The sequence below is a fragment of the Diadema antillarum genome, unplaced genomic scaffold, assembly GCF_040938485.1.
Source record: "Diadema antillarum isolate AM-2024a unplaced genomic scaffold, OU_Dant_1.0 seq00000788_RagTag, whole genome shotgun sequence".
Lineage (NCBI taxonomy): Eukaryota > Metazoa > Echinodermata > Echinoidea > Diadematoida > Diadematidae > Diadema > Diadema antillarum.
The window spans coordinates 446,118-456,753 of NW_027271676.1; positions in this window are offsets into that span (position 1 = coordinate 446,118).

Below are 10,636 nucleotides of genomic sequence, written 5' to 3' on the forward strand. Positions count from 1 at the left end.
TCTCTCCAATTTTGCACCCACGAAGTTGTCTTAAGGATATACTGCATCAGGACCAAGATGATGTTGAGAATATTGACATAACCAAACTTCAATGCCTCATTTAACTGTCAGTGGTTATTTTTAAGTGTGAATGATTGCAGAAGGTGCACGGAGGTATCTAAAATGGGCGAGCTCGCCTATATAGTATGTCATTGGTAAGTGTGTATGTGCAGCTGATAAAAAGTAATTAACTGATCAATATAGGGTTATTATAACGTGAAGGTTTTCACGCTAATGAAAGCTGCCCTTCATTTTGAAATATGTTCCTGTTCTCAGAGCTAACCAAAAATAAAAAAATCCCCAACAACAACAACGATTTCTTATGATTCTTATCACAAATATCTGGATCAAACCTAAGCGAATAGTGCATTACAAACAAATGAAATGAAATGAAATGAAATGAAATAAAAAGTCTGTCTCTGCAGAAGAAGCGAACTTGAATATGCTTGTCTCCATAAGTTTATCTATATGGAATAACTCAATATCGGCGGTTTAAATGAAGTGGTCGATATCGTGATTATTCAAGGTTAAAATTGATTTTTTTTTTTGATTAAGGCTGATTTTTTTTTCCGGGAATGGCTTTAAGGGTTGACGTTACAATTTAGGTTGAGATGTGTTACATTTTAGGCTGATATTTTAGTTAGTGTTGATATTACTTTCAGAGCTAAAAACTTTGTATTTAGGGGTAACATGCATTACATTCCTGGCCGATATTTCATGAAGGGTTAGATAGCAGGCACTACATTTAGGGTTAAAAAGTATTACATCCAGGATGATATTAGGTACATATAGGGTCACAATGCATTCTACACATTAAAGGGTTGATTTGATTAAAGGGTCTATGCTGCTTTTAGCGTTAAAATGTCTTGCGTTTAACGTTTTTTGTTACGGGGAAATGCTCATGAACACTTAAAAACACAGAGCTCATTGTCTTACCAACCCAAAAATCTCACGCAATATTCTTAACACTTCATCCTGACAACCGACAATGAATCAGTTCCTTAAAATCGGTATTCTGAACAGTTTATCGGTTTCGAGAACTTTGCTCAAGTTTGCTCAGCTACTGTTAGAGCCACCCAGACAGAATGCAAACAGTCCTCTTGCGGACTATCACTTACGGTGTTATCTGCAGTCATCGAACCTGTTTTACATAATAAATATCCGAGCTAAGTTTTTCGAATTACCATACATCGAAATATTTGTGAATGTGAAATTGTACATTTCCACAGTTTGCATCCAATCTAACACAAAAGAAGAATAATGCAATTTTAAGCACGGCGAATACAGGAGGGAATAACCATATAGTACAATGCCATGCGAGTCCCTTATAGTAATATACTGAATGATACCTATGTGGGTCTACTTAATTTGAGGACCGCAAGAATTTTCAAACTATACCGAAATCTCGTTTAAACACTGTCTATTAAGAAGATAATGCCGGTTTTGATGGACAAATCATCCCGTTCTAGTAAAATATCGCTGTATGCAAGTTAGCTATATTGAGACTCCTCTGATAGTGTTACCTAATGCCTATACATAGCATGTACCTTCAGATCAGAGGGAGGAAAATTGTACCAAAGTGTGTGTTAGAGTATATTACCAGTCGAATGAAAAGAAAAAGAAACAAAATTTACAGTGTTGCATAGCTTTTGCTTGCACATTCGGTTTAAGAGAGAAATCATTGTATATATATATATATATATATATATATATATATATGCGGGGGGGGGGGTCGGAACCTCCTTAATTACCACAATTTTTTATGTCTTGTATTTCTGTAAGCATTGGTAAGACCGTCAGAGAAATGGGGAAATAATACGTAACAGGAGAAAAATGGGGAAAGTTTAACATGAATGGACACACATAGGCCCTATTAGAATATGCAAGACTTCATTATAGTTATTCATAAACAAGTTATTCATAAACACAATCATTAAAAGGAAAACAGAAAATGTTATCAACTGGATAGCAATGGAGAATGACAATGCAATAATGTATATTGCATCCATTCTACCCACACCTGAAAAAAAAAACAACAACAAAGAACAAACCAACAATGAGGTGTGATCGGGTGATACTTACCATTAAGAGTGGTCAGAAGAATAATGAAGACTTGGACAGCTAGCATTTGAATCGTCATAATCCTGCCAGAGAACCGCCCGTTACTGGGCGGTGCCATAAATGGATTGAAACGAAGTTCCGCAGTAGGCACAGAAAGTTTATTTCCCACCGGCGTTTACCATCAAGAAAACAACAACAACAACATCAACAACAACTCAGATTTGGGTCCGTAATTGCCTCCAGCACGAGGAAGACGCAGAAATGTTACGAGAGGAATGTCCCCTCAGTGGTTCAGTCGCCACACTCTATGGTTTCTACTAAACCATTGGAAGCTGTCATGTGCCAATGTGTACACTTTCTAGATGGGGCCTCATCACCTCTACTTTACACTCTCGGGTAACATGTCCGAATGTCGAGCAGAAAGTCACGCAGCAAAACTGACTTCAGAGAAAACAGGCAAAGTTCTGCAGGTTTCTTTCCACGTTTGATGCAACTTGCCAAATGCGTGTGTGTTAGCGAGGACACGAATGTCTCAATGAAGCTACACCTTTACAGCTATAATACCGCACGGTGCTTATATTGAGAAGTCAACATGTCATTTCCTCGTTTCAATTTCTAATGTAACGGGATATCACGTTTGTTATCACGTGGAAGCTCTGAACATGGCAAGAGCTGTTGACAGGTCAACAATTTGCATGAAAATCCTCTTGAAAGGTGCTTTGACCCTATGTTCACGCTGACTCTGAGGAAAACGGTGTAAAACAAAAACAGCATTCTTTGTTTCCAGTGATTTTGACCAAAAAAATAAATAAATAAAGAAGGCTGGACATGGCATTTTGAAATTTCAAATATTTTCAGGAAAGTTTAATGGGTCGCACCCAGCCATGCAGGCAGACCGATGATGTCATTCTAGTGAATCTGTCTCCTAATGGTTTGTACATTTTTTTCGAAATATCATCTTTTACAATTTAGCGGAACATCTCCCATCAAAACGCCATATATTGCTAACTCATTAACACTGGCTATGAAACTGATGCGGCAGGTGTAAGTCTTCTGTTTGAGCACATGTAGCAATAGATATTTTGTGTGCATAAACTCAGAAGGGATATTCTTGAGACGATGACAAAATGAACTCATCTGACAATGAGAACGCGTGAATATGACTTTCATAATATTTCTTGGTAATACCATGTTCATTTGCTAAACTGTAGGATTCTAACTTTTCCGTGAATCGTTTTCTCGCTCTTGAATTGCCTAAGATTATTTGCGACGTGCACGCTTTTATTTTAGTGAATAAGATTTGAGGATGGTCCTGAGAAGGTAGGTAAAAGTTTCTCCTCTGTTTATTTCATTTCACCATTCCTAGAGTGAAGTCAGCTTACAGGAGAAGCTTCGAATGCATAATACAGTTTGCAGGTGAAAGTATCAATCAAGAAGAATACAGTCCGTTAAAAAGTTCCTAGCTCCTCTCAGTATAGGAGTGGTAAAAAAGATCCCTTTACATCTCTCAGTAATAGGTGAAGGGAATGTGTACGTTACCTTAGCCTGAGATTGTAAAATTCCCTTGTATACCGACCTACTCCCATGAACTTTCAAGAATTGTTGTAGATATACCATACAGGGAGCTAGGGTGGCACATGGCATGAGCGGAAACTTTACCAAACGTTTTAACGGATTTTCCCACCTTTTTCAAATAAGGTATCACATGGTCTCCACAAAACTTATATTGCTGATTCTACCTTTATATTGCTGAAAAGGCCATTTCAAACATGATGACTTTGATAAGAAACTTCCTTTTGAGTTCTGTGAATACAGAAAACTCACAAGAACTTTTGGATGGATTGTCCGATTTCCCTCACACTAAATTGTGTATGATTATCGATGTGATTCTTTGTATCTTGTTTCCATTAAGACTTGCATAATGACAGTCGGCTGGGGTTAAATGAAGCTAAAGATTGGCTGCCTTGGAGTCTCAAGAGCTGTCACATACTTCCTTGACCGAAACCTCCCGGACACGTTCCCTTCTCTATCCCTAGTATGACAAGATCCGCTTTATCATGCTATCACGTCCCAACAAATGCTATCCCAAATGAGGTTGAACGGAACGTCTTATCACAACAACTTTGAGTAATTTGAGTGACACAACTGTATTCATAGTATCGCATGACATACTTATGTTATCGTCACGTTTTTAAACTTCTCTAGAAATTCCATTTTTTTTATCGTACTGTGTACATTTGTTTGTGCTTTAGAAGGAAATGAGACCAAAAAATAAACATCGTCTTTACCGTCAGTCATAGTACTATTCCTGTCGTGACTGCACCTCGAGCTTCCTAATCTACACATACACACACACACACACGCTCGCGCGCATATCTATATCTTTATCTATCTGTATGCATATAACTACATTATGTATATGTGTATACATTGTATTTGTATGGATATATATATATATGTATATATACATATATACACAAGGTGTCCCAGCAAGAGCAGAACACCTAAGATTGATTTTCAGCAATATTGTTGCAAATATGTCATTATTTTATGCATACTATTGGATAGGCCATTCTTTTTTCAAATAGAATGACACCAAGTTCTTTAATTCTGGTTTAGGCGTTATGGTTTTAGGACCATTTCTGTGAACCCTTGCAATTTTCAAAATGTGATCATTTTGCACTCTCACAGATACCGAAACCAGCAAGAATCCCGGCATGTCCGGCTTACCATAGAACCAGTAGCGTTCACAATGTGTGGAATGTGGACAACATTACCCTACGTTGCGTTCCTAGCTCTTTACTGTGAAGTTGGACGGTGTGATTGTCATTGTGAATGAGACAACCTGTTGGGCTCATTGAGATGCTAAATTGCCGAAAAAATAGCGAGTTTATTCAAAGGCATGGTTGGCAGTGACGTGAGTTCATGAGTGGTTTAGGAATAAAACTCATACTTTTGAATAAGTAGGCCTGATACATTGATAATACAGTGAGAATCGAGAATATTGCTGTGTAGGTTTAAGAACGAATTAAGGGGTATCTCACCGGGCTTGAAACTAGTTTGCGACTGCAGATTTTGCTGGTTGCGGAGATGTCTCCGCTAGCCTACGACTCTGAGACGTCTTTTGTGAAATCATGGTGTCTCCGAGCAGTCGCAAGAAATTTGAAGACACGATTTAACAATGTGCCTGACCGATTTTAAAAAATCTCAATTTGAGCTGTCCGACCTGTATAATAACGTTCAGATGGATGAAAACTACTGTTTAACAAAAAAAAAAAGCATAATGAAAATCGTAAATCAGTTATTAACAATTCGGCCGACTCCACAAGCACTTGGCTTCTTACTCGGATATTTTATTTTTCCATGCCAGCTCCGAAAAAGCGCGAAAGGGAGGGGGGGGGGGGATTGCTGGTTTAAAATAAAGAAAAAGAAATTGGCGGTGAAAAAACTGGCCCTTCGTGTACTTCGATCGCTGGTCACAGAACCACCTACCGGCGGGAGCTGACAAGCAAACTCAAAAGTAAAAAAGGGTCCCCGCCACCGCCGAAAGTGGGAGGTCACTGCCAATCATGCCTTTGAAAAAACCTCGCTATTTTCCAGCAATTGTATCTCAATGAGCTCAACAGGTCGTCTCATTAACAATGATAACGGACAATGACAATCACATCAACTTCACAGTAAAGAGCTAGGAGCAACGTTTGGTAATGTTGTCGACATTCGACATTGTGGACGCTAGTGGTTCTATGGCAAGCAGCGGACATGCCGGAATTCTCGCTGGTTTCGGTATCTCTGAGAGTGCAAAATTATCACATTTTCAACAAAAAAAAATTGTCCTAAAATCATATCACATTAACCAAAATTAAAGAATTTGGTGTCATTCTGTTGGAAAAAGAATGCCCTTTTCAATAGTATGCGAAATAATGACATATCTGCAACAATAGGCGTATTGCTGAAATTAATGATCTTGGGTGTGTATTCCGTTCTTTCTGGGCCACCTTGTTAAAGCCCGCCTCACACTATATGAACCGACCAGTCGGACGACCTTAAGACCGGAAGTGTGACGTCACAAGCCTGGCCACTTTCTAGTCGTACATAGCGCCAGTTGCAGAGATTTGACATGTTTAATTTCCGCGACCGGTATTGGGCTTTCAGCCAGTCAAGATACAATAAAATGCAAGCGCATGCAGTGCGCGCGCTTTGATACTCATTGGTAAAATGTACTGAAGACAGAACAGTCGTAAGCATACTCGTGATTGATCTCTTGATCGATACTGTTTGTACCACCCCCCCCCCCCCCCCCCCCCCCGCGTGTGACAGATCAGACAGAGTACTAGTAGATCAGTACGGCTACTGCGTAGGCGCTGCATAAAGCTTACAGGCTATCAATGCGCTGGGCCTAAGCCAAAGAGGTTCCCATACATATAATAGAATCTCTTTGGCCTAGCTATCTGGGGTCATCCCACGAGACCGACACCCACGAGTCATCGGGTCCACGAGACCGACATCAAAAATAGGTCCGTGAGTGTACAGCCCATGAGTTATATACGGCTCACGAGTCATACAACCCATGATTTCGACACTATGTACAAAAGGCTCACGAGACCAACGCTAAGCAAAGAAAGCCCACGAGACCGACACTAGGCAAAGGAAGCTCACGAGACCGACACTAGACAGGCCCGTAACTAGTGGGGGGGGGGGGGGTGTTCAGGGGGGTTCGAACGACCCTCCTCCGCCCCCACCCCCCCCCCCCGTTAGCGACCAGGGTCCACTAAAGGAACACACACACACACACACACACACACACACACACACACACACACACACACACACACAAGTGAAAACTTCTTCCCAAAACTCCAAATACGACAGAAGAGTGATACGATATACGAACATGTTCAGAAAATGCTCACACTGGTTTGTAAGTTTTAGCAAGCTTTTGGATTCAATTGTCGCATGATCTGTTATTTTATATACAGGGCAAGCCACCATATAACAGTGTGCCAGCATTGTATGATTTACAAGTACAACTAACTAGTGAGATAAGTGCAATGTTTCCTACACAGAAATATACAAATTTCGGCTCACTCGCTTGTACTAATTTAGAGTATTTTTTCAAGTCCTCAGTTTGTTGGTATAAATCGTTATCTATAAGGCCGTCACTATATCTTGATAAGAATTGTAAGATTTAATAACCAAAAAATGACAAGAATTTCATGTTTTGTAAGCTGAAATACAAAAACTTTTCGGCTCGCTCGCTGCTCTCGCTCGCCATTTTTTTCCAACATTAACATTTAAATCACCCTCAAGAGACCCCTATATACGAACATGTTCAGAAAATGCTAACACTGATTTGTAAGTTTTTGCAGGCTTTGGGACTCAGTTGTCGCATGATCTGTTATTTTATATACAGGGCAAGCCACCATATAACAGTGTGCCAGCATTGTATGATTTACAAGTACAACGAACTATGAGATTTTTGTGCAATGTTTCCTACACAGAAATATACAAATTTCGGCTCACTCGCTCGTACTAATCTAGAATATTTTTGCAAGTTTTCAGTTTGTTGGCATAAATCGTTTAAGGCCATCATTATATCTAAATTAGAATTGTAAGGTTAATAACCAAAAAATGACAAGAATTCCATGTTTTGTAGGCTGAAATACAAAATCGCTGCGCTCTCTCGCCAAAATTTATCAAAATTCATGACATTTAAATCACCCTCAAAAGAGCCCTGTTAAGTGCTTGAAAAAGCTTACAATACCCATGTGGATTTTTTTAAAGTCCCTACCGGGATGGGGTTGGGGTTGTACACTTTTTCAGAAATTAGGGGGGCAATTTTCGCGCTTGCCCCGGACGCCATTTTCCCTAGATACGCAAAGGTATAAGAAAAATTCAGTATATATGCAAGAAGATGATCAGAGACGTTTCTTCATGGCTGATACATGTGTCAGACCAAACTATTAAAGGTGAAGAATTGATTGTTTTTACGTTTGAAAATATAATTATTCTTCCCAGAGTGAGACCTTATCCCGCTTGGTTGTTTAACTCCCTCAGAGAGGCCCACTCTTTTCAATTTTGAACCCCCCATAAAAATCCTAGTTACGGGCCTGACTAGACAAAGAAAGCCCACGAGACCGACACTAGGCAAAGAAGGCTCACACGAGACCGACAGGGCGAACAGCGCCATCTACAATAGTCATGTCAATTACCTGTACAGGGTGTTGCATTAATACATAATGGGCGGATGCAGTTTCGTCACACTATCGAGCGAGAGATTGTTATTGAACGGCACGCACCATCTACATATCAACGACATCAAGTAACTTTGTATTTCTACACTTGTGGCTTTAAGAGGGCAGTTCTGTCACGCTACAGGGAGATAAATTGTTACCAATTTATCTCTTTTTTTTTCATACAATTGTCCTCTTCAAGGGAAGCTTCCCCCCCCCCAAAAAAAAAAAAATATATATATATATATGAGTAAAAAAATAGAGGACAAGAACGATGTATGGTTTTATTTTAGATGCCAGCGTACTATTTTTGATAGGCCTTCCCAATTTCTAGATAGACGGTGGGCAGGCTATAAGTAATAATTCTTTTTCGTCCCTTTCTTTCTCGCTTCTCTGGTTAAGTATTCCTTATTAGATAACCTATCGTCCTTCTAAACCTGCCTGCTTACAGTTCAGTTTGTATTTTTTTTCTTCTGTAAATTTTGAACATGTTCAAAATTTCTTTGCGAACCTTTGCGAATTTCTATTTTCGCTAACAGTTGCAAACATTCGCAAACATTCGCAAAACACTCGTAAGAATTCGCAAACGGTCGTAATACGGTGTCGCTAACATTTTTATATGATTCGCCACTGCTAGCGAACAAGTTACCACATGGTTCCTATATAAAAGCTTCTGAAACAGACAAGGTTCCACTCTAAACAAGTTCTTGAAGCTCTTTACATCTCCATCATGATTGTAATTGCTTCAAAAGCTTTTCATATTGACTAAAGGCTGTCCTCTGCAACAAGCACTCTCTGACTCTCTTTCTTTTCTTCTTCCTTTCTTGTTTTTCTTTATTTTATTTCTCTTATGCTGCACAATTCTCTCTAAAAAAGAAAGATAAAGACAGAATAAACTGACCAGAAAGAATATAAATTATTAGTGGAAAAGCGAGCAAAGAAAATGGGATTCCATCGGGATTCGAACCCGAGACCTCCGGATTGCTAGACCGGTGCTCTACCGACTGAACTATAGAAAGCCCTAGTGCAGTGTTCGTCCCAGAAACCCTTAATTCTCAATGCTCGGGTGGTCAGAAGCTATAGCAGTGTGTTTGTGTGTGACACACACGCACACACTTGAACCTGGCATAAACCCGAAGGATAATTCAACTTGGGGATAAATGCGAGGGATCACCGAAGTGATGCAGCTTTTTGAGTTTGTAACAAATAAAGACAGAATAAACTGACCAGAAAGAATATAAATTATTAGTGGAAAAGTGAGCAAAGAAAATGGGATTCCATCGGGATCCCATTTTCTTTGCTCACTTTTCCACTAAAAAAGAAAGAGTGAAAATGTTCACTCTTGAAGGAGTGAATTACAGAAGAGAGTGAGTTTTGAGTGAAATTGGAGTGAATTTTGAGTGAAAATATCTATTTTCACTCATTTTGGAGTGACCTCAGGGATCACTCGAAAATCTTGGAGTGATCCCTGAGGTCACTCCAAAATGAGTGAAAATGAACATTTTCACTCCAAAATCACTCTAATTTCACTTGAAACTCACTCTTTTCTGTTATTCACTTCTTCAAGAGTGAACATTTTCACTCTTTCTTTTTTAGAGAGAATAGCTGTAGCAGCAGCCTGACAAAGCAGCTCTTCAAGGATAGCAACACCTTGAGCCTCTTCTTGGCAGAGATTTATTTCCATATCCTGGAAATCCATCTTGAACGGTTGTCACAAGAGACCTTAATTCAGTGAAAGGTTTTATGTCGTTTTATAGGTCTTTATACTATACACAATCGCCTGGTACTTTTCTAGGTCCAAGAATATTCGCAAAATTGTCGGAAAGGATTTGCAAAATTGTCGGAAAGGATTTTCAAAATTGTCGGAAAGGATTTTCAAACAGTTGCTAATATTTGCAAAACTGTCGCTAACATTTGCAAAATTGTCGTTAACATTTGCTAACATTCGCTAAGAGTCGCCACCTGTGTTCGCAAACACTTTCGCAAACATTCGCTAAAGTGTTGCTAATTGTCGCTAAACATCGCTAAAAGTCGCTAACTGTCGCTAATGGCAGAAGATAAACTTTGATTTTTCGCAAACATTCGTCAGAAAAGTTGGCGAATCTCAAATTCGCTACGTTCGCAAACGTCCGCCGCTCAGTGAGATACCATCTTTTGTGTGTAGTGTCGAACTCAAGGGCTGTATAACTCGTGGGCTTTATTTACTCAGTGTCGAACTCGTGGGCTTCTTACTCAGTGTCGAACTCGTGGGCTGTATAACTAGTGGGCTGTATGACTTGTGAGCTGTATGACTCGTGGGCTGTATG